Genomic DNA, 22,830 nt, shown 5'->3' with positions numbered 1-22,830 from the left:
AATGAGACATGCCGCATTATCACGGGGTGTCTGCGCCCTACACCACTGGAGAAATTACACTGCTTAGCCGATATTGCACCACCTGACATCCGCCGGGAAGTAGCAGCCAATCGTGAAAGGACCAAGGCAGAGACATCTCCAGCTCATCCCCTGTTTGGGTATCAGCCAGCACGTCAACGATTAAATCTAGAAATAGTTTTCTAAGATCTACAGAGACACTCGCTGGAACACCTCAGCAAGCGAGAGTCCAAAAGTGGCAGGCTCAAACCCAGAACCTCAACCAATGGCTGATATCAAATGAGAGACACAGAAGACAGGGCGACTTGGAAGGCGCTGAACAGACTGCGCTCTGGCACCACGAGATGCAGAGCCAGCCTTCAGAAATGGGGCCACAAAGTGGAATCCACGACATGTGAGTGTGGAGAGGAGCAAACCACTGACCACCTGCTGCAATGCACCCTGAGCCCAGCCACATGCACAAGGGAGGACCTTCTTGCGGCAACACCAGAGGCACTCCAAGGGGACAGATACTGGTCAAAGGACATTTAATCAACTACCAAACTCACAAATTTTGTATTCTGTATTTTGTCTGTTTGTTTGCTTTGTTCTGTTAGAAATGTAATACAATTGACTGGTTGCTGATGACTCGATAAATAAATAAATACTATGTGACAATATTATTATATATTATTATAATCTATTATTAGTAGTATTTTGTATTGCATTGTTATATTATTAGTATTATATTGTATTGCATTATAATATTATAATATTATGACCAATAATATATGTGCATACAATATATTATATTATTAGCACAGCACAATATTAGTGCAATATTAGTATTATATTGTATTGGATTATAACATTATTTCCAATAGTTTATATACATACAATATATTATATTATTAGCACAGCACAATATTAGTATTATACATTACTATATTGTAATATAGCACTAAACTGCAATATTATTAGTATTATTACATGTAATATATAATATACAATTATTAGTATTTTATTATAATTATATTGTATTATTGTATTATTATTATGTTAGTATTATGGCCAATATTATATGTGCATACAATATATTAAATTATTAGCACAGCACAGTATTAGTATTATACATTACTATATATATATATAGTAATGTATATGTATGTATATATGTACTATATGTATGTGTGTGTATATATATATATATATACTATAGCACTAAAGTGCAATATTATTAGTATTTTGCTGCAATAGTATTAGTAATATTACCTGTAATATATAATATACAACTATTATTTTATTATTATATTGTATTATTTTAGTATGATAGGGTATTGCATTCCAATATTATGACCAATATTATATGTGCATACAATATATTATATTATTAGCACAGCACAGTATTTTTTATACATTACTTTATATATATATATATATATATATAGTAATGTATATGTATGTATATATGTACTATATGTATGTATATATATATGTACTATAGAACTAAACTGCAATATTATTAGTATTTTGCTGCAATAATAATATATAGAAATATATAATATACAATTATTATTATTTTATTATTGTTATATTGTATTATTATTGTATTATTTTAGTATTATGGCCAATATTATATGTGCATACAATATATTATATTATTAGCACAGCACAATGTTAGTATTATACATTATTATATTGTACCATAGCATTAAACTGCACTATTATTAGTAATATTACATGTAATATATAATATACAATTATTATATTATATTATTAATAGTAATATTTTGGTCCATTCCAGTCCTTTCCCCACCATCCATCAGTTTGGTACAGCCCAAGTGCTTCCCTCCCCCCTCCTCCTCTGCTCCACTTGGTGCGGTCCATTTTAGAGGAGAGAGCGCATGCGCGGGAGAGGCGACTCCTAGAAGAGCCAATCGCGACTTGGTGCGGTCCATTTTAGTGCAAAGAGCGCATGCGCGGAAGAGGCGACACCTAGAAGAGCCAATCGTCCCGGCGCATGCGCAGAAAGGGGGCGCGGCCAAGTGACGGTGCTGTCCATTTTTTAGTGCAGAGAGCGCATGCGCGGGAGAGGCGACACCTAGAAGAGCCAATCGTTCCGGCGCATGCGCAGGAAAGGGGGCGTGGCCAAGTGAGCTCAGGACGACCTTGCGGAAGAAGAAGACACGAGAGAGCGAAGGCGAAGGGCGCCTCGAAGCCTCGCGAGAAGAAAGGGAGTGGAGCCAAATCTCGCGAGGGTGTGGAAGGGGGAGGTGGTGTGGCCCCGCCCCGATGTGAGGGAAGGGGAGGAAATCTCGCGGCCGGCCGCCCCCCAACTCTCGCGAGAAGAGGCAGAAAAGAGGAGGAAGGAGGAGGAGAAGGGCGGCGAGGGCTGAGGCGACACCGGAGGCGGCGGAGGGGGAAAGGGGGGCGAGGGAGGCAGGCGGCGGAGCCGGAGAAGGGCCTTTCCCTCCGCCTCGGAGGCAAGCCTGCGCGGGGATCGGAGCCGAGGCGGCGGAGGAGGAGGCGGATGAGGCCTGCAGGGAGGCCCGAAGCCTGAGGGTGAGTGACTGAGAAGCGGGCTGAGGCGAGGGGCGGGGCCTCTTCGGAGCCCCTCCCACTCACAACAACAACAATAATAATAGGGAGGAGGGGGCCTTGGGGTCGCTCTGTGGGAGGGGCCTCTGCCCTCCTCTCCCTCAGGAAAATAACACGGGGGCGTGGCCTATAGGAAGCCACGCCCCCTGTCATTCTCCCCAAGGGAGGAAGGCATCCCTGTCCACACACACAGGTACATGCAGATAAGACCTTTGGGCCTCCAGGTGTTCTCATAGAATCCTACAGCTGGAAGAGACCAGGCAGGAAGAAACAATCAAAGCTCTCCCGATAGATGGCCTTCCAGCTTGTCATAGAATCTTACAGTCACAGAGATGGAAGGAACCCCAAGGGCCATCCAGTCTGACCTCCTCCTGCTAGGCAGGGAGGCACAATCAAAGCACTCCTGATCGACAGCCTCTGTACTAGAATCCTAGAGCTGGAAGAGACCCCCAAGGGCCATCCAGTCCAACTCCCTTCCATGCAGGGAGGCACAATCAAAGCACTTCCGATAGACAGCCTCTGTACTAGAATCCTAAAGCCAGAAGAGACCCCCTAAGGCCATCCAGTCCACAATCAAAGCACTCCTGATCGACAGCCTCTGCTCTAGAATCCTAGAGTTGGAAGAGACCTGGTGGGCGAGCCAGGAAGAAACAATCAAAGCTCTCCCGACAGATGGTCTTCCAGCTTGTCATAGAATCTTACAGTCACAGAGATGGAAGGAACCCCAAGGCCTATTAGCACTCCCGATAGAGAGCCTCTGCTCTAGAATCCTAGAGCCTGAAGAGGCCCCCAAGGGCCATCCAGTCCAACCCTCCTGCCAGGCAGGGAGGCACAATCAAAGCACTCCCAATAGACAGCCTCTAGGTTCTTGTGGGTTTTTTCGGGCTATAGGGCCATGTTCTAGAGGCATTTTCTCCTGACGTTTTGCCTGCATCTATGGCAAGCATCCTCAGAGGTAGTGAGGTCACTACTTCACTACCTCTGAGGATGTTTGCCATAGATGCAGGCGAAACGTCAGGAGAAATGCCTCTAGAACATGGCCCTATAGCCCAAAAAACCCGACAAGAACCTAGTGATTCCAGCCATGAAAGCCTTTGACAAGACAGCCTCTGTTCTAGAATCCTAGAGTTGGAAGAGACCCCCAAGGGCCATCCAGTCCACAATCAAAGCACTCCCGATAGAGAGCCTCTGCTCTAGAATCCTAGAGTTGGAAGAGACCCCCAAGGGCCATCCAGTCCAACCCCCTCCTGTTAGGAAGGATGACACAATCCGATTTCTGTCCCGACAGATGGCAATCCAGCCTCCATTTTAACATAGAATCATAGAATCATAGAGCTGGAAGAGACCTGGTGGGCCAGCCAGGAAGAAACAATCAAAGCTCTCCCGGCAGATGGCCTTCCATCAGTGCTGGTTTTGACCTACAAAACCCTACACGGCTCCGGTCCGGCGTACCTGTCTGAACGCATCTCCCTCTACGTCCCACCTCGGAATCTGAGATCATCTGGGGAGGCCCTGCTTTCGACCCCACCTCTATCACAAGTGAGGCTGGTGGGGACGAGGAGCAGGGCCTTCTCGGTGGTGGCCCCTCACGTGTGGAATTCGCTCCCGGGGGAGATCAGATCAGCAACATCCCTCCTCTCCTTTAGAAGGAAATTAAAAACATGGTTATGGGACCAGGCCTTCGGGCAACCTGGCAGATAAGGACAATGGACGACAAGAATTAACTGGACTGACAATGTGGAATTGAAACTATGGACTATGAGACGGTGAACGCTGAATGCTAAACTGTCCAGGCACAGGTAGATGGAGACCAGGGCTTTGGTCCTCCAGGTGTTCTCATAGAATCCTAGAGCTGGAAGAGACCTGGTGGGCCAAGCAGGATGAAACAATCCAAGCCCTCCCAACAGATGGCCTTCCAGCTTGTCATAGAATCTTAGAATCACAGAGATGGAAGGAACCCTAAGGCCTATCAGCACTCCCAATAGAGAGCCTCTGCTCTAGAATCCTAGAGCCATCCAGTCCACAATCAAAGCACTCCCAATAGACAGCCTCTGCTCTAGATTCCTAGACCAAAAGAGACCCCCAAGGGCCATCCAGTCTACAAAGCACTTCCGATAGAGAGCCTCTGCTCTAGAATCCTAGAGCTGGAAGAGACATCCAAGGGCCATCCAGTCCAACCCCCTCCTGCTAGGCACAGTCTGATTTCTATCCTGACAAATGGCAATCCAGCCTCCACTTTAAGATAGAATCATAGCATCCTAGAGCTGGAAGAGACCTGGTGGGCCAGGCAGGAAGAAACAATCAAAGCTCTCCTGACAGATGGCCTTCCAGCTTGTCATAGAATCTTAGAATCACAGAGATGGAAGGAACCCCCAAGGGCCATCAGCACTCCCGATAGACAGCCTCTGCTCTAGAATCCTAGAGCTAGAAGAGACCCCCAAGGGCCATCCAGTCCACAATCAAAGCACTCCTGATCGACAGCCTCTGCTCTAGAATCCTAGAGCTCTCCCGACAGATGGCCTTCCAGTTTGTCATAGAATCTTACAGTCACAGAGGTGGAAGGAACCCCAAGGGCCATCCAGTCCAACCTCCTCCTGCTAGGCAGGGAGGCACAATCAAAGCACTCCCAATAGACAGCCTCTGTTCTAGAATCCTAGAGTTGGAAGAGACCTGGTGGGCCAGGCAGGAAGAAACAATCAAAGCTCTCTCGACAGATGGCCTTCCAGCTTGTCATAGAATCTTACAGTCACAGAGGTGGAAGGGACCCCAAGGGCCATCCAGTCCAACCTCCTCCTGCTAGGCAGGATGACACAATCAGAGCACTCCTGATAGATAGCCTCTGTACTGATGGCCTTCCAGATTCTCATAGAATCTTACAGTCACAGAGATGGAAGGAATAATAATAATAATAATAATAATAATAATAATAAACTTTATTTCTACCCTGCCACCATCTCCCCAAGGAGACTCGGAGCGGCTTACATGGGGCCAGGCCCGGACAACATGTTACAACAGAATAAAACCAGAGCATAAACAATAAACAACATCATCACAATAACAATGGGCGGGCCACATGTACAAGATAAAAATGATTCTAAGACTCTAATGAGATAAAAATAGGAGCAAGTTATCTGCAGGGAACTAGTAAAAATATACATAGTTGTGAAGCTAAACAATCAAAGAACTCCCGACAGACAGCCTCTGTTCTAGAATCCTAGAGTTGGAAGGGACCCCATTAGGGCCATCCAGTCCAACCCCCTGCCAGGCAGGGAGGCACAATAATAATAATAATAATAATAATAATAAATTTTATTATCTGAGAGTCTCTGTTCTAGAATCCTAGAGCCAGAAGAGACCCCCAAGGGCCATCCAGTCCACAATCAAAGCACTCCCGATAGAGAGCCTCTGTTCTAGATTCCTAGAGCCAGAAGAGACCCCCAAGGGCCATCCAGTCCAGCCTCCTCCTGCTAGGCAGGATGACACAATCCGATTTCTATCCTGACAGATGGCAACCCAGCCTCCACTTTTAGATAGAATCATAGAATCCTAGAGTTGGAAGAGACCTGGTGGGCCAGGCAGGAAGAAACAATCAAAACTCTCCTGAGAGATGGCCTTCCAGCTTGTCATATTTATTTATTTATTTACCCCGCCCTTCTCCCCCCAAGGGGGGACTCTGGGCGACCTCACACACACATCATGTGATGCTATCAGGATATAAACAACAAAGATTACAGTTAAAACAGTAAAGATAATTAAAACACATTATACACGTTCATTAAAAAATATATTCGACATGCCAGTTAAAACCAAAACCAAGTCAGGGCAAATCTAACTTTGCAGGTGTCCTAAATTTTCTTTCCACTAATTGAATGCCTGGTCCCAAAAACAAGTCTTCAAGGACAGGAGGGAGGTGGCCAGCCTGATGTCCTTAGGGAGGGAGTTCCACAGATGGGGGGCCACTGCTGAGAAGGCCCTGTCTCTCGTTCCCACCAACCGCATTTGCGAGAGCGGTGGGATCGAGAGCAGGGCCTCTCCTGACGATCTTAAGCTTCGTAACAGGAGATACGTTTGGACAGGTAATCTGGTCCAGGACTGTTTAGGGCTTTAAAGGTTAAAACCAGCACTTGTGCTCGGAAGCTGATGGGCAGCCAACAAAGGAGTAGTACGCTCCCTGTAGATCTTAGAATCACATGGAGGGAACCCCAAGGGCCATCCAGTCCAACCCCCTTCTGCTAGGCAGGATGACACAATCCAATTTCTATCCTGACAGATGGCAATCCAGCCTCCACTTTAATATAGAATCATAGAATTATAGAGTTGGAAGGTTACGGGTGTGTGTGTGTATATTACACATATATGTCTAGATATAGTAAAATACCTGTTATGAATAGATACAGGTACATCTGAGTATGCGTGTATATGTCTGTAATATAATCTATGTGTAGACATAAGGACAGATACATCTCTAAGTTAACATATATATATATATATATAGTTGGAATAGACGTGGTGGGCCAGGAAGGAAGTACCTGTATATATTCATAAAAGATATATGTTTCTGTCTGAATGCATCTCCTCCTATGAACCCACTAGGACATTAAGGTCCTCTGGGGAGGCCCTGCTCTTGGTCCCACCTGCGCCACAAGTACGTCTGGCTGGGATGAGAGACACGGCCTTCTCAGTGGTGGCCCCTCAACTGTGGAACGCCCTTCCTACAGATATTAGATCGGCCCCCTCCTTGTTGTCATTCCGGAGGAAAGCGAAGACCTGGTTGTTCGAGCAGGCATTTGAATAGGCAGTGTAAAGAATATAGGAATACGGAACAATTGGATGATGAAACTGAGATGTTTATTGATGTATAACGGATTGTTTAATGTGTTACTGTTTTAATTGTTTTTAACTGTTTTATGTTGTTCTGAGCATTGAATTTTGGTATTGTTAACCGCTTTGAGTCGCCCGAGGGCGGAGAAAAGCAGTATACAAATATAGTAAATAAATAATAATTGAATATATATATATATATATATATATGTTCGTTTGTAGGATTAACAGAACTCAAAAACCACTGAATGAATTGAAACCAAATTTGGACACAAGACGCCTAACAACCCAATGTATGTCCTTCACTAAAAAAATTATTTTGTTATTTGGGAGTTGTAGTTGCTGGGATTTATAGTTCATCTACAACCAAAGAGCATTCTGAACCCCACCAATGATGGAATTGAACCAAACTTGGCACACAGTTCTCCCATGACCAACAAAAATACTGGAAGGGTTTGGTGGGCAGTGTTCTTTGGTTTTGGAGTTGTAGTTCACCTACATCCAGAGATCACTGTGGACTCAAACAATGATGGATCTGGACCAACCTCTACAAGAATATTCAATATGCCCAAATGTGAACTCTGCTGGAGTTTTGGGAAAATAGAATCTTGACATTTGGGAGTTGTAGTTGCTGGGATTTATAGTTCACCTACGATCACAGAACATTCTGAACCCCACCAACGATAGAATTGGACCACACCTCCCACACAGAACCCCCATGTGGGCCACAGCAACGCGTGGCAAGGGATGGCTAGTGTGTGTGTGTGTGTGTGTGTGTGTATATATATATATATATATTTCTATACACATATATATCTGTTAACTTAGAGATGTGTCTGTTCTTATGTCTATACATAGATGTCTATTATAGATATATACTCGCATACTCAGATGTACCTGTATCTATTCCTAACAGGCATTTTTCTATATCTAAACATATATGTCTATTATACGCACACCCACACTTCTAATTAGATGTACCTGTATATATTCATAACAGACATATTTCTATATCAATACAGATATGCTTTAGACTCTCAATTAACCAAAACTCTCGAGTAATGGAAACAATCTTGAAAAGGGAATACTTTCCAGTAAACGTTAAAACAAAACCAACTGTAAAAAATGGGTTTTTATAATACAGGAGAATTTGTTGTGTTTCCATATTAATATCGAGTCAATACAGAGTTTATGGTACGGCATAGTATGGGGCATCATATTAGACCTGTAGTATCTCTCAAGCAACCGGAAACTGCATTTATGTGGCATCAACCAATCCCCATGAGTGGTATTAGTGTATATAATAATATTATTAATAGTGTTAACTGAGAGTTTGATGTGTATAGAAAGCTATATCTGACTTAGTCTGGAATACAAAGTATACAAGGCTGCTATACATATATATCTAGATACAAATATATATAGGATGAGTCTCGCTTATCCTAACTGTTTGGGACCAGATTTTGGAATTATTTTTTCCCGCATCTACATGAGACATCTTGGAGTTGGGACCTGTATCTAATGTATGTGTCATAGGTGCTTTGTATCCATTCCCTTTAGGCAATCCTTTAAATAATGTCATATAATAATAATGTCAGAAAGGGTCTCACTCTCTCAGTCGCCATTCTGACAGTTTTGGATTTTGCAGTATTTTGGATTTTGAGATAAGGGATGCTCAATTTGTATGCATAGCTGGGTCTGTAAGATTGCATCTGTCATCTCTCTATCTATATAAATAAAAAATGTAATGATCATTTGTGGAATTAACATAACTCAAAAACCACTGGATGAATTGACATGAAATTTGGACACTATACCCCTAACAGACCAACAAGTGACCATCACTCATAAACCGCCTTCAAAAAAAAAAAAACAGCAGAAAGGACTCAAAAACCCCAAAAAGATAAATGACCAAAAGCTAAATGACTATACAGAAAAGGAGGGAAGGAAAGGGAGAAAGAAAGAAGGAAAGAAAGAAGGAAAGAGAGAAGGAAGCATGAAAGCAAAGAGCAAAGGAAGGAAGAAAAGAGGTATAGGAGGAAGAAAGGAGAGTAAGGGAAAGGGAAAGAAAGAGGGGGAGGAAGGAAAGAGGTAGAGAAGGAAGGCAAGAAGGAAAGAAAAAACCGAAGGAAGGAGGAAAAGAAGGAGAGAAAGGGATGGAAGGAAGGATAGAAGGAAAAAGCGAAGGAAGGAAAGAGGTAGAGAAGGCAGAAAGGAGAGAAAAAAGGAAGAAAAAGAAAAGTGGAAGAGGTAGAGAAGGAAGGAGAAAATGAAAGAAGGAAAGAGGGAGGGAGGGAAGGAAGGAGAGAAAGAGGGAGGGAAGGAATGAGGGAAGGAAGGATAGAAGGAAAAAGCGAAGGAAGGAAAGAGGTAGAGAAGGCAGAAAGGAAAGAGAAAAGGAAGGAAAAGAAAAAGGAGGGAAGGAAGGAAAGAGGTAGAGAAGTAATGAGAAAATGAAAGAAAAGGAGGGAAATAAGGAGGGAAAGAGGGAAGGAAGGATAGAAGGAAAAAGCGAAGGAAGGAAAGAGGTAGGGAAGGCAGAAAGGAGAGAAAAAAGGAAGGAAAAGAAAAAGGAAAGGAAGGAAAGAGGTAGAGAAGGAAGGAGAAAATGAAAGAAGAGGGAAGGAAGGAGGGAAATAAGGAGAGAAAGAGGGAAGGAAGGATAGAAGGAAAACGAAAGAAGGTAAGAGGTAGAGAAGGCAGAAAGGAGAGAAAAAAGGAAGGAAAAGAAAAAGGAGGGAGGGAAGGAAAGAGGTAGAGAAGGAAGGAGAAAATGAAAGAAAAAAAGGCAGGAAGGAAAGAGGGAAGGAAGGATAGAAGAAAAAGCGAAGGAAGGTAAGAGGTAGAGAAGGCAGAAAGGAGAGAAAAAAGGAAGGAAAAGAAAAAGGGGGGAGGAAGGAAAGAGGTAGAAAAGGAAGGAGAAAATGAAAGAAAAAAAAAAGAAGGAAAGAGGGAGGGAAGGTTGGCCACGCAATGCGTGGTGGGTACAGCTAGTCCTATATATTTATGTGTTTCTGTGTCATATTTTGGCAGAGGAGACAACAAGGCTCCAGAGGCAGTTTTGGGGGCGATCCGTAGGGGAGGAAGTGATACAAATCAATAGGGATTACAAGGCCGGGGGGGGGGGGGGGAAGCAGGAAATGTTAAGGGGAGGAAGAGGGGCTCTTCTGTAGGAAGCTCTGATTAAAATCAAATAGAGGCGTGGCTTATTTATGGGGTGGTGGTGGTGAATAGGATGTTCCTGTTGCTAATGGGAGAAGGGCAGGAAACCAGGATGTGAGAATGGGATGGTCTTTTCCTTCTCAGAGCCGTACAGAGGCTCCTTTGTTTTGGGTGGGCTGGGGATTAGGGGGTGTCCATGGCCGAAAACAAGCAGCATGTCAAATACTGAGAGAGAGAGAGAGAGAAGCGAGTCTTCACAGGATACCCTTTAACCCATTGCATGATGGTCTCAGAGTTGACGCATAGAGAGGACATACATACATTATACTTTCTTTATAAAGGGCTGGAGCCCCTCGTAGTGCAGTGGGTTAAACCACTGAGCTGCTGAACTTGCTAACCAAATTGTTGCAGGTTCGAATCCGGGGAATGAGGTGAGCTCCTGTTGTTAGCCCCAGCTTCTGCCAACCTAGCAGTTTGAAAACATGTAAATGTGAGTAGATCAATAGGTACTGCTCCGGTGGGAATCTAACAACACTTTATGCAGTTATGCCAGCCTAATGACTTTGGAGATGTCTACGGATAACGCCAGTTCTTCGGCTTAGAAATGGAGATGAGTACCTCAATAGGTACCGCTTTGGAAATGGGGTGGGCTCCTGCTGTTAGCCCCAGCTTCGGCCAACCTAGCAGTTTGAAAACATGTAAATGTGAGTAGATCAATAGGTACTGCTCCGGTGGGAATCTAACAACACTTCATGCAGTTATGCCAGCCTAATGACTTTGGAGATGTCTACGGATAACGCCGGTTCTTCGGCTTAGAAATGGAGATGAGTACCTCAATAGGTACCGCTTTGGAAATGGGGTGGGCTCCTGCTGTTAGCCCCAGCTTCGGCCAACCTAGCAGTTTGAAAACATGTAAATGTGAGTAGATCAATAGGTACTACTCCGGTGGGAACTTAACGGGGCTTCATGCAGTCATGCTGGCCACATGACTTTGGAGGTGTCTATGGACAATGCTGGCTCTTCAGCTTAGAAATGATCACCAGAGTCTGACACAATTGGACTTAATGTCAGGGGAAAACCTTTACCTTGAGTTTGGGAGTTATAGTTCACCTACATTCAGAGAGCACTGTGGACTCAAACAATGATGGATCTGGACCAGACTTGGCACAAATACTCAATATGACCGAGTTTATAATTTATAGTTCACCTACAATCAAAGAGCATTCTGAACCCCACCAATGATAAAATTGGGCCAAATTTCCCACACAGAACCCCTACGACCAACAGAAAATACTGTGTTGTTGTAGTTTTTTTTGGGCTGTATGGCCATGTTCTAGAGGCATTCTCTCCTGACGTTTTGCCTGTATCTATCGCAAGCATCCTCTGAGGATGCTTGCCATAGATACAACACCCCAGTGATTCCAGCCATAAAAGCCTTCGACAATACAGAAAATGGGTTGTTGTAGGTTTCTTCGGGCTATATGGCCATGGTCTAGAGGCATTCTCTCCTGACGTTTCGCTTGCATCTATGGCAAGCATCCTCAGAGGAGGTAGTGAGCTCTGTTGGAACTAGGAAAAAGGGTTTATATATCTGTGGAATGACCAGGGTGGGACAAAGGACTCTTGTCTGCTGGAGCTAGGTGTGAATGTTTCAACTGACCACCTTGATTAGCATATAATGGCTTGGAAGTGCCTGGGGGAATCTTTTGTTGAGAGGTGATTATATGTCCTTCTTCTCTCTGTTGTTGTGCTGTTGTAATTTCAGAGTTTTTTTTATACTGGTAGCCAGATTTTGTTCATTTTCATGGTTTCCTCCTTTCTGTTGAAATTGTCCACAGAAAATACTGTTTTCTGACTGTCTTTGGTGACCCTTCTGACACCCTTTCATGACCCCCCCCCCCCCCCGGGGTCCCAACTCCTAGGTTAAGAAGCACTACCTCAAGGCAAGGGGAAGTGCCTAACTATTGAGAGGCACTGCAAAAATTATGGGCCGGGATCCTCCCTTGGCCTCTGGGCAGAAAATGACTGAAAAGGGACCGTAATTTGCCCTCCACCCGTTGTATTTCCTTTACACGTGAGTGGTTTTGTTGCTCAGATTGTGCTTGCAAAAAATGCAAGATAAAGAAATGCTGCACCTCTTTCGTTCCGCTTTGTGCATTTGGAGGGTCTGTCCCTTTGGGTGAATAGGCATGTTTTTATACAAATCCCTCGGTTTTTCCCTTTCTCTGCCTTTCTTGCGAGTTAATAACAGTGACCTATATATTTTTAAAAGACCTTTATGTTGATTCCCTTCAGCGATGGGTTGTGCCTGGCAGCAAAAGAGCATTGCAATGCATCCAGTCCACGATGTCCTTTGGGATGTCAGGTTTCTGCGCCTCCCCTCCTCCTTGTTTGAGTGCCTTACTCATTGGTTGCCCAGGGAGGCTGCTTGGAAAATCGCCTCTACGTAAGTAGGATCGCTTTGACAGCTCAGCAAGGGGTGTGGTTCCAGGAACTGGGCAAAACTCAAAAATTGTGTTGTCGTGTGTGCAGTTTATTGATAAATACCATGACTAATCCTGAGATCTTGATGTGGTTATTTTGGCAGCCAGAAAAGGAAGGCATTAGGCCTATATGTTCCGTTTATAATGATGATCGTCGATTGTGTGGTATTTTTAGGAGCTGGGTTTGTTAAATAACTGTTCTTAAATTGAGCAGGTTCTGCCATTCACTCCCAGCTAAATTCTGAAGCACGCCACATAGGTATGACTCTTACTCATCATTCATGCTGCCAGGAGGATGCTTGGCACCCATCTTCGGGCTGCCTTGGTCCTTAGAACACAATCCCGCTTGTTGCTTTCCTCGTAGTGAGATTCTGTTTTGCAAGTTTGGCTTGCAGCTTGGTCCCAAGGGCAAGCATAGCTGACCGGGGGATTTGACTCTGCTTTAGTCTTCCCTCCCAAAAAATGTGCTCTCTTGTTTTGGATCTCTGCTCCTTTCTGTCCATGAGGTGTCTTCCCATGCAAGGAAAGCTTCTTCAATCTGTATGAAATACATTGTTTTTCTGTATTGTCGAAGGCTTTCATGGCCGGAATCACTGGGTTGTTGTAGGTTTTTCTGGGCTATATGGCCATGTTCTGGAGGCATTTCCTCCTGACATTTCGCCTGCATCTATGGCAAGCATCCTCAGAGGTAGTGAGGTCTGTTGGAACTAGGAAAAGGGGTTTATATATCTGTGGAATGACCAGGGTGGGACAAAGGACTCTTGTCTGCTGGAGCTAGGTGTGAATGTTTCAACTGACCACCTTGATTAGCATTTAATGGCTTGGAAGTGCCTGGGGGGAATCTTTTGTTGAGAGTGATTTGATGTGCCTGATTGTTTACTCTCTGTTATTTTGCTGTTGTAATTTTTGAGTTTTTTTAATACTGGTAGCCAGATTTTGTGGACAAGTCTACATAGAGGCCACCAAACGCAGCACCCAAACATGAATCAAGTAACATGAAAGGCACTGCAGATTCCTTCAACCAGAGAAGTCAGCCATAGCAGAGCACCTGAGGAACCAACCTGGACACAGCATATGATTTGAGAACACAGAAATGCTGGACGACTCTCACAACCACCGTGTCAGGTTACACAGAGAAGCCATTGAAATCCACAAAAATGTGGACAATTTCAACAGAAAGGAAGAAACCATGAAAATGAACAAAATCTGGCTAACAGTATTTAAAAAACTCAAAAATTACAACAGCAAAACAACAGAGAGTAAACAATCGGGCACATCAAATCACTCTCAACAAAAGATTCCCCCCAGGCACTTCCGAGCCATTAAATGCTAATCAAGGTGGTCAGTTGAAACATTCACACCTAGCTGCAGCAGCTGGAGCTACCAGTATTAAAAAATTCAAAGATTACAACAGCACAACAACAGAGGAAACAAACAAGGACATCTAATCACCTCTCAACAAAAGTTTGCTCCAGGCACTGTCAGGCCATCAAATGCTAGTCATGAAGTCCAGTCGTGTCCGACTCTGGGGTGTGGTGCACATTTCCATTTCTAAGCCGAAAGCTGGTGTTGTCCATAGACACCTCCAAGGTCATGTGGCTGGCATAACTGCATGGAGCACCGTTACCTTCCTGCCGGAGCGGTACCTATTTATCTATTCACATTTGCATGTTTTCGAACTGCTAGGTTGGCAGAAGCTGGGGCTGACAGTAGAAGCTCACGCCGCTCCCTGGATTCAAACCTGCAGCCTTTCGGTCAGCAAGCTCAGCAGCTCAGTATAATACAATAAAGTAATATATAATACTGATATTGTACTATGCTAATAATATAATATATTGTATGTATATATATCTTGTAAGCCACTTTGAGTTTCCTTCGGGTTAAGAAGGGCGGCATAGAAATGTTGTCAATAAATAAATAAACTATGCAAGTGAGGTTTGTATATCTGTGGAATGTCCTGGGTGGGAGAAAGAACTCTTGTCTGTTGGAGGCAGGTGTGGCCACCTTGATTAGCATTGAATGGCCTTGCAGTTTCAAGGTCTGGCTGCTTCCTGCCTGGGGGAATCCTTTGTTTGGAAGTGTTAGCTGGCCCTGATTGTTTCCTGTCTGGAATTTTTTTGGGGTGTTTTTTTGGGTGTTCTTTATTTAGCATCCTCATTTAATGCTGGTAGCCAGATTTTTATCAGCTTGATTAGCATTGCATAGTCTTGCAGCTTCATTGCTTGGCTGCTTCCTGCCAGGAGGATTCTTTGTTTGGAAATGTTAGCTGGCCCTGATTGTTTCCCGTCTGGAATTCCCCTGTTTTTGAGTGTTCTTCTTTATTTAGCATCCTCATTTAATACTAGTAGCTAGATTTTGATCAGCTTGATTAGCACTGAATGAATAGCCTTGCAGCTTCAAGGATTGGCTGCTTCCTGCCTGGGGGAATCCTTTGTTGGGAGTTGATTAGCTGACCCTGATTTTTTTATCTTGTGTTCCATTTGAAAGAGTAGGGAAAAAAATTTAAACAAGTTTTTTTAAATGGGAAAATGGGAGAAAATCTCCAAGCTGTGAAGTCATGAGATTTGCAACTTTTATCTCTCTCTCTCTCTCTCTCTCTCTCTCTCTTTGCTTGGTTTTATAACTATCGCAGTTGGGCAGATATTTTTGTTCTACCAACACATGATGTATTGAGTAAGGCCTTCTGTTGTTTGTCCACAGGGCTGTGAGAGGTGAGCTTGGGAGATCTTTCATGGTATATAAAGAGTTTTTTGGTCTTGTGTTTGGGTTTCGTATGCTGATAAAATATTCTGATTTGGAAGAGGAAGCTGATTTGAAATATTGCATACTGTGCTGATTTGGCAGAGATAGTCCTGATGAATCCTCTATCATCCCACTTATTTATTTATTTACTAGCTATACCCGCCACGCTTTGCTGTGGCCAACCTTCGCTCCCTCTTTCTCTCCTTTTTTCCTACCCTTCCTTCCTTCCTTCCCTCTCTCTTTCCTTCCCTCCCTCTTTTTCTTTCCCTTCTTCTTCCTTCCTTCTCTACCTGTTTCTTTTCTCGCTTCCTTTACTCTTTGGTTCCATCCTTCCTTGTCTCCTTCCTTCCCTCCCTCCCTCTTTCTCTCTTTCGTTCCTTCTCTCCTTCCTTCCCTCTTTCACTTTTTTATTTCCTTCTCTCCTTCCTTTCTTCTCTACCTTTCCTTCTCTCCTTCACTTCTTCTTTCCCTCTTTCTCTCCCTCCTTCTTCCTTCCTTCTCTACCCTTCGTTCTTTCCTTCCTTCTCTCCTTCCCTCATTCGTTCTCTTCTCTCCCTCTTTCTCTCCCTCCTTCTTACCTTCCTTCCTTTTCTACCCTTCTTTCTTTCCTTCTTTCTCTCCTTCCCTCATTCTCTCTTCTCTCCCTCCTTCTCACCTTCCTTCCTTCTCTACCCTTCTTTCCTTCCTTCTTCCCTCATTCTTTCTCTTCTCTCCCTCCTTCTCGCCTTCCTTCCTTCTCTACCCTTCTTCCTTTCTTTCCTTCTCTCCTTCCCTCCTCCTTTCTCTTCTCTCCCTCTTTCTCTCCCTCCTTCTCTACTTACTTCCTTCTCTACCCATCTTTATTTTCTTCCTTCTCTCCTTCCCTCATTCTTTCTCCTCTCCCTCTTTCTTCCCTCCTTCTTGCCTTCCTTCCTTCTCTCCCCTTCTTTCTTTCCTTCTGTCTCTCCTTCCCTCATTCTTTCTCTTTTCTCCCTTTCTCACCTTCCTTCCTTCTCTACCCTTCTTTCCTTCCTTCTTCCCTCATTCTTTCTCTTCTCTTCTCTCCCTCTTTCTCTCCCTCCTTCGCACCTTCCTTCCTTCTCTACCCTTCTTTGTTTCCTTCCTTCTCTCCTTCCCTCATTCTTTCTCTTTATATATCTTGTAAGCCACTCTGAGTCCCCTTCAGGGTGGAAAAGGTGGCATATAAATGTCGTAAATAAATAAATAAACATACACACACATACACACACACAAAACACATATACACAGACTGGGCCACAGCAACGTGTGGCACGGGGTGGCTAGTAAATATTGTATGTATATACAATATATTATATTACATTATATACTTTTTCCATTTGCGTTGAGAAATGTCCCAGTCTCACTGTCTTCTTTCCTTTGTCGAGTGGATTTTGTATACCGATGGGGCTTGAACTTGAAGTCAAGCTCATAGGTGTGTTTCAAGGGAACACAAAAAGCACGCAGGACAGGCACCTTCCTCATTCCTGTGCATTAATTTGTGAGCACAATGAGCCTGGTTCCAGCAAGATTCTTGACCTGGTCGGTGGACGAAACACTCGCTCCAGCCCTGCTCTACCAGTTTCTCTGGCCAGCAGCGTCACACACTTTGCATGGCCCCCTGTGTTGCATTGATGCTTCTGAAAGCGTTGGTTTCGTGGAATGAGTCTCCTGCCATTATTTGTTTCCCCTTTTCCTCCTTTGGCTTGTGTGGATTAGGGTTTCGGCCACAAGCCGTCATAGTCCCATGCCTTTGCCCAGAGCGCTTGGCCGCCCTTCTGAGCCGGCTGCCTTCAGGAATTCTGGGCCATACAATGCCGCCTTATGTGGTGGGGAGAGTGGAAGGGCTTTGGCCAGTGGCTCTGAGCCAGGGGTGAATAGCTAGGAGGGAGCTGAATTTGGGCAGCCTGCCCATCGTCTCTGCATTGATTTGGTTGAGGGGTGCCACCAAAATACAGAAAAAGGCCACAATAAAGAGAGTGGCCGAGAAATCCATTCACACTCCTCTAACTTTTGCCCAGGAAAGAGTTGGGCCTTGTACTTGATATGTGTTGGCCATTTTCTGCAATACATCCTGGGCTTTTTTAATGGTTTTTAGTGTTGCCAGCTTTCTTATTTATTAGGCCTGGTCAATCCATGGTTCTAAATTGTTCTAAAAGCTAAAGTTCTGGTGGTGAAAATTTCAGAACGCTAACAAAACTCTCAAAATTTCATTATAAATGGCAATTCCTAATTGGTTCTATCATAAAAATCACCAATAACAAAATAATAATTACATTTTGAAAGTTTTGTTAGAGTTCTGAAATTTTCACCACCAAATCTTTAGTTTTGCAAGTACGGTACTTTAGAACCATTTAGAACAGGGGTCCCCAAACGTTTTAGACAGAGGGTCAGATCACAGTCCTTCAAACTGTGAATGAAAAATGAACAAATTCCTATGAACACTGCACATATCTTATTTGTAGTGCAAAAAACACTTAAAAATACAATAATTAAAATGAAGAACAATTTTAACAAATATAAACTTATTAGTATTTCAGTGAGAAGTGTGGGCCTGCTTTTGGCTGATAAGATAAGGTTGTTGTTGTTGTTGTTGTTGTTGTGTGCTTTCAAGTCGTTTCAGACTTAGGTTGACCATGTGCGAGGGCCGGGTAAATGACCTTGGAGGGTTGTATCCGGCCCCCGGGTCATAGTTTGAGGACCCCTGTCCCGGGTCATGTGGCTGGCGTGGCTTCATGGAGCACCATTACCTTCCTACCAGAGCGTTACCTATTGATCTACTCACATTTGCATGTTTCTCACCAATCTTCTCACCTGAGTGAGGGCCAGGTAAATGACCTTGGAGGGCCGTATCTGGCCCTCGGGCCTTAGTTTGAGGACCTCTGATTTAGAACTATGGCTTCACCAGGCCTATTATTTAGTTATCGTATCAGGAGTGAACCAAGGATACAGTTGTGATGTATTTTTTTTAAAAAAATAGAGATTTTAGAAACTTGGCATTATATTAAATGTCCTTTGACCAGAAGCTGGCCACTTGGAGTGCCTCTGGTGTTGCTATAAGAAGGTCCTCCATTGTGCATGTGGCAGGGCGCAGGCTGCATTGTAACAGGCTGTCTGTGGTGTGCTCTTCTCCATCCTCGCACGTTGTGGACTCCACTTTGTGGCCCCATTTCGTAAGGTTAGCTCTGCATCTTGTGGTGCTAGAGCTTGTTCAACACCTTCCAAGTTATCCAGTCTTCTGTGTGCCCAGGAGGAAGTCTCTCATCTGGTGCCAGCCACTGATTGAAGTTTTGGGTTTTTTTGCCTGCCACTTTTGGACTCCTGCTTGCTGAGGGGTTCCTGCAAGTATATCTGTGGAAGCTATTTTAATGTTGTTTTAATGTTTTTATAATGTTTTATACTGTTTTTACTTCATATGTATACTCATGGATTTTTGTTTTTGTTAGCCATCTTGAGTCCCTCTGCGGCGGTTGAGATAGGATGGGATATAAATGTCATAAATAAAATAAATAAAATATCAGCTATGACTTGAGGTGCTGCGTTTTAGCCTGCCACTTTTGGACTCTCGCTTGCTGAGGTGTTCCTGTGAGTATATCTGTGGAAGCTATTTTAATGTTGTTTTAATGTTTTTATAATGTTTTATACTCTTTTTACTTCATATTTGTACCTATGTTTTGTTTTTTGTTGTTATTGTTGTTATCCATCCTGAGTCCCTCTGCAGAGGTTGAGATAGGACGGGATATAAATGTTCTAAATAAAATATCAGCCATGACTTGAGGTGCTGGGTTTTAGCCTGCCACTTTTGGACTCTCGCTTGCTGAGGCGTTCATGCAAGTATCTCTGTAGGTTTTAGAAAACTATTTCTTGTGTTAAGCCATTGGCATGCTGACTGATATCCGAACAGGGGATGGGTCGGAGATGTCAGTGCCTTGATCCTTTCACTATTGGCTGCTACTTCCCAGTGGATGTCAGGTGGTGTGATATTGGCTAAACAGTGTAATTTCTCCAGTGGTGTGGGCCATAGGTATCCTGTGATGATGCAGCATGTCTCATTAAGAGCCACATCTCCTGTTTTAGCATGAGATGTGTTTCACACTTGGGCATGTGTGCTCAGCAGCAGAGTAGCAAAGCGCAAGGGCAGATGTCTTCACTGTGTCTGGTTGTGATCCCCAGGTTGTACCAGCCAGCTTGCTGGGGTGGGGATTATATGTTGCGTGTTTGCTTTGGCAGGTTCTGGTGTGGTCACAGGTAAGGATGAGGTGTAGCATTAATATCCAGATCTTGTAAATAACAGATAGATAGTCCTGCTCTACAACCAAGGCTTACCAGGCACTTTCAATTGAAGCCTTTGTTGACACTTAGCAGAATCTCCTATATCTTGATGTTGAATGAGGAGATCTCACCTGGATGTGGATGAAGAACCTAGAGTTGCTCTTTCAGAGCGGTATTCCCTCCAGCCTCCATCAGAAGAGATACAAGGAGCATGAAGAAGACCTTGGTGTGGATTTTCTCTTCTCTTCTTCTGCTGAGAAACGTCAGTCTGGAGCTTTTGTGTCTTGAGTTGTGTGGTTGTGACAAGTCAGGGATTTTGCTGGTTAGTCCTGCATGCAAAGCTATTGAGCTCCAGCCTTAATAGGTTTGAGCAGGCCAGTCAGAGCCAGTTTGCCACTTGTGAAAGACGTATCTGTCTGTCTCACCACTCGTATGATGCTCCCACAGGTCATCAACACGTGCCTTCTTCAGAGCCTCTCCTTCCTTGCTTTCGTTTGGTTTCCTCATACCTCTGAGCCAGTTGCCCGTGTCCAAGTGGACACTCGAACCCAGGCCTAACCAACACCATACTCTCTCTTTCTGCAGATCCCAGCTCTGAAAGTTGAGAGACCAGAAGTTTTTCTCTGGCAGCGGATTTGAGTCTAAAGGTGACACCTTGGAGAGGAGCACCTATCTTTTCCCATTTGTACGAAGTGACATGACTAGCTGTGGGGTCTGTTCCTGTCGTTGCATCGAATTATGGTGAAGTGCGATGGTTGTGTTCTTCACCTGGGGCCTTGTCAACTATGAAACTGTTGATTTTTGAAGGTGGTGATAAACAGATACCTCTCCCCTCCTCCCCAATGGGATGGCTTACCTTAAGAGACCTCTCCTCTCCCTTCACAGACAGGAATGGTCTGAACGCTCTGACTTTCAGATTTGTCGAGGGAGCCTATGTACTCGTTTTTCTGTTTGCTGAGCCCCTCTCTGTCCTGGTGTTTGGTTTTCAGGTCAGTCCATTTCTTTGCGCAGAGAGGAATCTGATCATTTCATGCATACTTGTGGTTTCTTGCCGTAGCACCAAAGGGCCTGGAGGACCACACCTGTTTTCTCTTCCAGATGCATTACACATTATGCTGGGTGTTGTCTGATATATATATATATATATTTGAGAATACGCCAGGGAGGTGCTTCTTGCGCACTTTGACCAAGTTTCCTTGAAACACAGCTTGCCCACCCTTGTTGATCTTTGGCTGTGGTGTTGCAATGTGTGCGTTCCAAGATGCACTCTCCGGTTTATCCCGGGCGACGATTGGGCCTGACACAACCGGCACATGCTTATCAATGAACTCGTAAGGTGTTTTTTATGCCTTTCCAGCTTCCTCTGGTTTGCTGTGAAGGAGAGGTGGCTGTGAGATCAGAGCCTAAAACTGACCAAAAGCCTTGGGAAGTATAGAATTGGAAAAGAGTACCTCCAATGTAATGGATTATTGGGGGAAGGAGTTGGAAACGGACGTAAAAGTACTTGACTAACCCTGTATATCACAAATGCTGGAGACTGCAGAGTTTGACTTGTGAGCTCTCATTCGCTTCTTTCAGAAGGAGTAATTCATTCCATGGCAGTTTCTCTTGATTTATAATGTTTTTAATTTTGCTTTTTTTGGTAGCTTTGAAAAAGAATTAGTTGCTGTTGGTGCCACAACAAGAGCATGTTCAGATCAAAATCCACACACACACGCACGCACACACACACACACACACATATATATATATTCATATATGACTTTTTCCCTGATATGTTTGCAAGTCTTTGCAAATCCTATATAGATATAATTATCTATATATATAGAGATGTCTAGGTAGATATATATGAATATAGATAATAGGGCTTGCAAATATTGCAGGGGGAAATTCACACGCAAATATATATAGACATGTTTTGATAGATATAAATATAGACATATAGGGCTTGCAAATATTGCAGGGAAGAAATCCACACACAAATGTATATACAGTCATGCCTAGATAGATATGAATATAGATATATAGGCCTTGCAAATGTTGCAGGGGGAAATGCACACACATATATAGGCATGGCTAGATAGATATGAATATAGACATATAGGCCTTGCATATATTGTAGGAGGGAAATGCACACAGAAATATATAGAGACATGTCTAGACAGATATGAATATAGATATATAGGGCTTGCAAATAATGCAAAAGGAAATGTACACACAAATATATATATATAGACATGTCTAGATAGATATGAATATAGATATATAGGGCTTGCAAATATTGTAGCAGGAAATTCACACACATATATAGACAGACATGTCTTGATAGGTTTGAATCTACATATATAGGGCTGGCAAATATTTTAGCCTTGCTGCCCTGTGTGAAAGAAGGGTAAGAAACAGTCTCCAGGTTTGCAAGAAGCCTGGCCTTTTGCAGGCGATTCCAACTCGCCCGAGGAGAGGAGTTGAGTTCCGATAATGCATACATGAACCCAAACCGTGAGTCATCCTGTGAAAGTCTGAGAGAGAGGGAGAGATGACCCTGCTTGCAAGGGAGAATATTTCTATATTTAAATGAACAGAGGGAGGCTCAAGTCCGAGCTTGTTTCTGAGCTCATGGCGTGAGCACCGAGATCTAGGTTGCGGCTGTCATCGTGACGCTGCCGGTCCTCCTTTGCTGATCCAGAATCCAGGTTTGGAGAGCTGTGTTGGAAGCAAAGGAGCCCTTTGACGGCGGCCGTGGAGTGGAAACCTAGTC

General features: G+C 43.9%; 1 protein-coding gene across 2 annotated transcripts in view; it reads left to right on the top strand.

Moving 5' to 3' along the window:
• Positions 1-2,282: 2,282 nt before the first annotated feature.
• TAOK1 (TAO kinase 1) overlaps positions 2,283-22,830 on the top strand; it is a 51,652-nt gene continuing 31,104 nt past the window's right edge. The window contains exon 1 of one of the 2 annotated variants that reach the window (XM_067472190.1): positions 2,283-2,559. The gene's annotated coding sequence lies outside the window, so the exon portion shown is untranslated. The remainder of the gene's footprint in view (positions 2,560-22,830) is intronic. The other variant, XM_060756684.2, reaches the window with a different exon arrangement.

This window comes from Anolis sagrei, chromosome 11 (assembly GCF_037176765.1).
Source record: "Anolis sagrei isolate rAnoSag1 chromosome 11, rAnoSag1.mat, whole genome shotgun sequence".
Taxonomy (NCBI): domain Eukaryota; kingdom Metazoa; phylum Chordata; class Lepidosauria; order Squamata; family Dactyloidae; genus Anolis; species Anolis sagrei.
Note: the sequence above shows the minus strand (reverse complement) of the source record. Positions and strands in the feature narration are given on the sequence as shown.